The 8,218-nt window shown below is 40.1% G+C and overlaps 1 protein-coding gene across 2 annotated transcripts in view; it reads right to left on the bottom strand.

Moving 5' to 3' along the window:
* LOC106868128 (solute carrier family 45 member 4) overlaps positions 1 to 8,218 on the bottom strand; it is a 74,939-nt gene that overhangs the window by 3,419 nt on the left and 63,302 nt on the right. The gene's annotated exons all lie outside the window — the stretch shown is intronic.

Here is an 8,218-nt window from a genome sequence, read left to right as displayed (position 1 = left end):
TCCAGACAGACGATACAAAGAAAACAAGGAGAAGTCATTCGGAGTTTTCTTTCTTCAGTCGAGTTCCAGATTATCTTTGCAATTTCGGTTGGTTATACTCGAGATTGCTCCAATCTGGCCAGCCCCAAGGAAAAACTAACCTAAGAGCACCAGATTCCTTGGAAGAAAGCAGCGAATGTAAACGAAAACAAGGACGGAAAAAAACGGTGAAATGGTACACAAATACAAATAACAGGACATTAACAACGGGTGTCTTTCGACTAAGGACGAATTAAATTAAGCTGGCATGTGTGGAAATAAAGCCTTACGGCAGGGACATAAGATTTGACAGGCACAGGGAGGAATATAGATGTTGCACGGATGGTAGTCGAACCAAGAAAGAAAGGTCAGGCCTGGTGAACACCGGTCACGTGCGGAGAGAAGAGAGAGAGGTAGAGGTAGAGGGATAGAAGAATTAAGGAGGGACGAGAAAAAAATGAAAGGGACAGAGTGAAGCGAAAGAGGAGGGAAGGTGAGCATGAAGAGAAGGCCAGGAAATGTGAGAGAGGGGGAACGAAAGAACGAAGAGTGAAATGAACGAAGCAAGTGTGAAGGGGCTGATAGAAAGAAGGAAAGAATGAAAGAATAAGAGAGTCGTACAAAATTTATATATTTATATATAAATTTATATATGTACGTACACTTTGGCCTCTTATATGTAAGTATATACATATATATCTAAATTTTGTACGACTCTATTATTCTTTCTATTCTTTCATTCTTTCCTTCTTTCTATCAGCCCCATCACACTATATATATCCTGTTTCTCAAGGACTGTAGACTAAAGAGCCATCCTCATACACCATCCGATGGTATCACAAGGCACGACACAGGCGTGACTGCCAGCAACTTCAAAGGAAGGTACACATGACATATGCATTCGCTTAGATGCAGGAGTAGAGAGAATTCCATCTTTTCGTCTCGTTTCCTAGGATACTTCGTGACCTTCGGAATGAAACCCCCCACATTCCTCACCTGCTGCCTGAAATTGCCAGCTCTGTCCCTAAGAAAGATTGCATATTCTCTACCAGCCTATTGTATCTATCAAGAGGAAATACGAAGCATCTTATTGCTGCCATAAGTGGTACACTCTCCTGTTGAACTTCAAACCACTAGCCGCCGACAACCCAGATATACCACCTTAACATTGACTGCACCTCAACTCTAGCTAACCAACAATCAAGGACAGGGATTCTAACCACCGATACCTACGCAGACCACAGGCTGACATTTCAACCATATACATCCCTGTAACCCCTCACGTCTGTCTCCATCTAAGTGGGCGCGCGCGCACACACACATACATGTACGTATACTTTCCTCTCTTCCTTTCCCCTCACAACACAACCAAGCCATTAACCAATCTAACATCCCCAAAACCTCAATCCAAAGCCAAATTCCGCCCCCTTCTTCCAGCAGCGCTATCGGAACCACACTAGCGTACATCTGTCACAGAAAATCCACGCTCTCCAAATGTTATTTCTATTTTGATGCATAATTATATAGATTTTCATGATATTGTTTTATGTTGAAGTTTGTATATGATATATATTATAATTCATATGTGTCTGTAATATATACACACGTATTATAAATATATACATGCATATAAATGTATACGTACATACACACATACACACACATATATCTTTAAACACACGCATGTGTGCATGTGTGTATACTGTATAAAATCTAAACTTTGGAACACAATGTACTGAGGTTTCAACTGGAGGAGGTAGATATGTAACTGGAATAACATTCATGTAATTATAATGATATGCACTATTCGCCATGGAATTCTGTTTTTAATTTCATGGTTACGTTGTGCTCAAGCAGTAGTCTTAAAACAAAATATTATTCGTTAACTATTAAGTAAATGGAACAAATATTTTCCCTCACAGGCACACGTGTATATTCGGACATTCAAAATCAATACTGAACGGCGTATATTGAAAAGATAAGATAGAATTCAAGCGAAAAATGACAACTTTGATGATGATAAAGGTGATTGATGAAACTCTTATTTAGCAAACGAGGATGCATATCATTGAAAGACGTTGCTTTTAACAAGGATTATTGCTTACACACACACATACACACACACACACTCATACACACACACACACACACACACACACACACACACACACACACACACACACACACACATACACACACACATACAGTAGCGGACTGGGTCTAAAAATATTGGTTGCCAGGAGACTAAGGGGGCCCACCCACAACTACAATGCTTTCATTTAATTTTTTTTTGTTAAAAATATTCTTTTCAACCGTCTTAAATACAGCCATGCTGAAATAATTAATGCATTCTTCCAGGAGTGAATAAAAAATTCTCGAACTTGTGAACCGTAGATACTAGCAGGCCCTCCACCATATATGGATTCTAATGGCGTAGGGGTCCACTTGCCATCGGGTAAGCTGACAACCTGGCCAGTCCGCCACTGCATACATACATACATACATACATACATACATACATACATACATACAGCCCCAAAACAGTTGGGCTCTCTTACCTCAGAGAAGACCGGGATAGAAAGCACTCAACATACACACAAAAAAGACAATGCATGGGTATGTTGCCCGGAAGCTTGAAGAAGACAGTAGAACTGATACGAAGCACAGTCTCTCTTGGACACAAGACCACTACATCCCATCACACTTTGAAGGCTATGCGCTTGCAATCCAGGAACAGGAGATTGTCCCAAATTCCCTGGTGAACAAGAGAGACAGTGACGCTCTTGTAATCCCATGCGATTAGCAGCTGTCACCACGGTACTACTTCCCTATGCGGCGCGATGTTGTTACTGAAGCAATTTACAATGCCATCCGCAAGAAAGACTGCCCTGAAATAAACTTAGTCCATCTGTTATGGAATACATTCATAAACATCAACTCAAAGAATACTGGTGGAATATTCCCATCAAAACTTCTGTCAAATGTAAACATAACAGACCGGATATTGTCGTTTGGGACAGAGGGGCAAACTATGTATCGTCATAGAGGTCAGCTGCCCTGCCGATATAAATATCTGTTTGAAAATCAAAGAAAAAGAAAAAGAGCATATCTATGGACAACTGATTCGAAACCTCCAGCTTCTATATCCAGACTATGAATTCAAATTCATAGTAATAATAAATGGATCACCAAGTTTTGTTAGTAAATGCTTAAAGGAGAATCTTGATAAACTGGGATTTTCAGAAAGAGAAACTGACCGCCTCATTCGTACATTACAAGTGCAATCTGTGAGTGGAACAGTAAGAATATGCAAGACTTTTCTCATGTTCCAAACATGAATTTGTCTGTTAACTACATCCCAAAGATGGAGCCTTGTTTCTTTGTAGGAAACCGACTCCCTCCTCAGTGGAAGGTTTATAATAATTATAAAATAGAAGAGACATACATATATATATCCAGAAAAAAAAGCTCACTCTAAAATATTAGAACAGTAATACATTTAGAAGGTTGTTGGCTATGGTCGGTCAGAGAGTGACCATTGGTTTCGCTTAACTGTTTCGACGATTAGTCGAACACAGCTGGAACCGATGAAAGGGGAATAACCTCGTGTCGCCCGAGACATTACCAGTTGGGTTTCATTCTGGATAACTGACCATGACGTTTTCCTCCCTCCAGTTTTTGAGAAGTTATGTGTCTCGTCTCCGGTCATTTAAGTCTGACGACTCTCCTATACAACTAAGCGTTTGATAGGTGCAAAACCAATGATCACTTTCTGACCGGCCATAAAAATAGCCTTCTAATTTTATGTATGTATGACAGTATACACACACACACACACACACACACACACACACACACACACACCATCAATGAAGAGTACTATGCCAACTTGCTGAGGCAGCTAAAAAAGCTATCAAGACTAAACGCCCAGGAAAACTGACGAAAGGGGTCCTGTTTCATTAGGACTGTGCTCCAGCACACAAGTCCTTGGTTTCGATGGCTGCTGTGCGTGTCTGTGGCTTTGAACTTTGTTGAGCAGCCTCCCTATTCTCCTGATTTGGTCCTATATGGCGATCATCGATTACGCCATATCTGCTGTTGACTTTTTTTTGAACAACAGGATGAAAGCGTCATCACCAATGGGATCCAAACACAGCAACACTGATGGAAGAAATATGGGCACACAAGGAGGACTATGTTGAAAAATAAACCTGACCTGATCACTTTTTATGAGAGCATCTAGGTCAGCTTATGAACTTTTTCACAGACACAGACACACACACACATCTATTTGAATACACACACATATGTATGTTTAATATGTGCACAAACTCCACCAGCCCGCACGTCCCATTAATATGTAAACTAACCTGTCTTAATGTTACCAATACAGCTGCGTCCTGTTTACTAAATTCCCAGCCAATAGTCAGTGATAACCCGGATATATCCCTCTAGGTCGAGCTGGGTCACGCACAATGGCAGACTATATAATTTCTACTGCCAGTAGAGATTGCAAACTCATGTCGGTCATAAAAAGTTTACTCTGACAACACTGATCCACATGGTAACTTCTTTCGCTAAAATATCACATTCTACAAAATGATGACTTGTCTCTACCTACTATGATATCAAAAACAACCAAATGATCTGAATTGACCAATGGAGGTCTAAATGCTCTCATCGCGAACCCATTTAAAGAATTGTCTTTCATTGCTCCCCGAACATCTGATGATGTGGACGTCTTCTAGGCCCAGAGAACCTTAAGTAATGTGGAGCTCAGTCATACTGGAGTTGAGTACATGTAACTCTAAGCAAATATACTGAGTGTTACTTTCCTTCACTTGTTCACGGTCTAAAGACCCTCCATGTTTGTTTTCGTTCGGTTTCCTTGTATGTCTCCATTGTCATATATATGTAAATAATAATAATATTCTATAAACTTAAAGCCTATAAGCGATCACCGTGCATTGACTAAGGTAAATAGTCTAATATTGAAGCATATAAGCCCTCGACGGTAGAAAGTAGGGTTTGCCGGACGCGTGGGTACGGCAAACCCTACTTTTTCAAGTCAGAATTATGTGGGTATGCGCATATTTATCTTATTATATGGGTATGTGCGTATATGCATATAGGTGTGCGCCTTAGGAGTTATATCTTTAGGAGTTATATCTTCTGTTTAATATATCAGGTTGTATGTGTGTGCGTGCGTATATATACATACATACGTACATACATATATATATATGTATATATATGTGATGTGTGTGTGTGTGTGTGTGTGTGTGTGTGTGTGTGTGTGTGTGTGTGTGTATGTATACGCGCGTGAACCTTCTTATGCGTATATGCATTCTGCATGCACTTTATTATTACTGTAAGAATTGTATATAACTGCTAATTATTTCACTGAGCTCGAAGGCAGGAAATACAATATTAGGCAAAATAAAGGAGTAACACTAACACGAATCAAAGCATCTTGAAGGGTAAGGCATGTAGCCTGTAGCTCTTTATAACCCTTTCTGTCAATATAATAGGTAATACAAACGTCATATTTGTAACGCCGGTATTTCTGTTATCATATATGTTTCTATAATTGTCAACAAGTAGGTTGCAATAGTTGCCAAGACATCCTCTTAATTGGCTTACTATATTTGAAATGAATAGAAAACATGGCCAGTATTTTATCGATTTTTTATATATATTTATTTGAAAGTCTGATACTGTTTGTGGTTATTCTCAGTATATTCGGCGAAGTTCTTTGTTATTTAGACATGAACATTCAGGTGAAGCATATTCTTGAGAAAAAAAAGAAGAAAAAAAAAGAAAAAAGAACGTTTTAAGCTAAGTACTAGAACACCCCGCGCGCGCAAGAGAATGAAATGAAAAACAACACCACCTACACGTAGCTGATGAATGGAATCAAGTGATTTACTTGTAGTTCACCTTCAATAAAGAACATAGTAACTGTTTTAACTGGATGTCTTGAACTTAAACAAGGACAAGCGCAACAACAACAACAACAGCAACAAAATAAAAAACGCAATATTCATGCAGCCTTTGTTGCATATTTTAAAGAAAAGAAATTATCAACCTATATACCAGGCATGGACAAACTATTTTCAAGAAGTGGGTCGCATGAGACATGGTTCACTAGGTGAGCCGCATTACTAGAAAAATTCAAGGTACTTATTTCATCGACCCCGAAAAGATGAAATGCAAAATCGGCTCCGGTGGAATTTGAACCCAGCGTAAAGATGGACGAAATGCCACTAAGCACTTTGTCCTAACGATTCTGCCAACTCGACGCCTTAATGATAATAATGGTTTCAAATTTCGGCACAGGAAAAGCAATTTTGAGAGAGGGGATTAAGTCGATCATATCGACCCTAGTGCTCAACTGATACTTATTTTATCGACCCCGAAAGGACGAAATGCAAAACTGATTTCAGCGAAATTTGAACCCAGAACATAAAGACGGGCGAAATGCCGCTAAGCATTTTGACCGGCGACTTGTCGATTCAGCCAGTCCGACACCTTAATAATATTAATAATGTCAAACTGTTAAATTCCAGAGACGTAAGCAAGTCAGTACCGGTTGTCAGGCGGTGGTGGTGGACAAACACAAGCACAGTCATGTACACGCTGTTTCTCACACATACACACTCGTGCACACTCTCTCTTTCTTTTTCTCTCTCTCTCTTACACACACCTATATACGACCGGCTTCCACACAATTTCCTTCTTTCAAATGCGCTCACCTATTTATTGGTCGGACCAAAGTTATAGTATAAGATACTTGCTCAAGGTGCTGCGCAGTGGGACTGAACACAGAACCACGTTGCTGTAAAGTAAGCTTCTTAATCATACAGCCATATTTGCGTCATATCATTATTCAATTTACCCTTACATACGGGAAATACCAATTTTTATTATGTCCTTTGTGACAACAAATTTTTATTATGTCTTTTGTGTCAGCAAATCTGGGTCAACTCCGACGTGTTTCGTAACAGTTGATAATACTTGGTTGTCAATACAAAATTTCCACTTTTACTGTGTAGAATCTTGGGCGGGTGCCTTCTAATATAACGCCGAGTCGTCCAACGCCTTGTGAATGAATTTGGTGAACGAAACTGTGTGGTAGCCGTCGTGTGTGTGTGTGTGTGTGTGTGTGTGTGTGCGTGCGTGTGTGCGTGTCTTTCGTTTGTCCCCCTCAGACCGCTTGACAACAAGTGTTAGTTTGTTTATATCTCCGTAACTTCACATTTCGTAAAGAGAGACCGACGGGATTAGTGCCAAACTTAAAATAAGAACTGTGGGAAATTTGCTCGACTTAGACTCTTCAAGCTTGTGACGCAGCATCGACGCAATCTAATTACCGAAACATGTAAAAAAAATAAAAGATGAATGCCCGAATGTAGAGGTCCCCGTGTACTATACCTGGGCACACAATAGATGGAACAGACGCAAGCAAGGAACACTCATTGAGGGCTGGGAAGAAGATGCTGTCTTCAGAAATGGGGCCATCGGGCAGGTGTACACTGTGCACCCTAATCAGCAGGAGTGCTTCTTTCTGCATCTACTGCTACACACTGTCAGAGGTCCTACATCATTCACAGACTTTTGAAGATACAATGGGAAGTCTGCACGACCTATAGAGAAGCCTGCACCAAACATGGACTACTGGAGGATGATGGTCATTGGGACCAGACACTGGAGGAGGCAGCAGTTAACACAGCACTAAGTCAACTGCGCCAGCTATTTTCTATCATGTTGATGACATATGGCTTGCGTGAACCTCACAAGCTTTGGGCAATCCATAAACCAGCATGGCAGAGGACATCTAGAAAGGATTCAAAGGCAAACCTCAGCGGAAATTGCCACGTTCAATAACGCCATTTACAATGAAGCATTACTTGATCTGGACATCCGAGTGTTCGATATGGGAGGTCAAGGCAATTCTACATTTGGTTATTGCATAACTGACTTCACAATTTGGGTATTCATAACTAATTGGGAATTCCTAAAAACAAGATCCTGTGTAAGACAGTTCGGTATTCTCTGTAAATGCACAAAAACCGTTTTAAGGGTTACATACTTTGTATTGTTGTTTTGGATTAGTGAAACGATTATGAGAACGGAACCAAGGGATAAGCCCCGCTTTTCCGGAAATTACCAAGTACGTCAGCTAATATATATATATATA

Source organism: Octopus bimaculoides, chromosome 4 (assembly GCF_001194135.2).
Source record: "Octopus bimaculoides isolate UCB-OBI-ISO-001 chromosome 4, ASM119413v2, whole genome shotgun sequence".
Taxonomy (NCBI): domain Eukaryota; kingdom Metazoa; phylum Mollusca; class Cephalopoda; order Octopoda; family Octopodidae; genus Octopus; species Octopus bimaculoides.
This window is presented reverse-complemented; position numbering and strand designations above follow the sequence as displayed.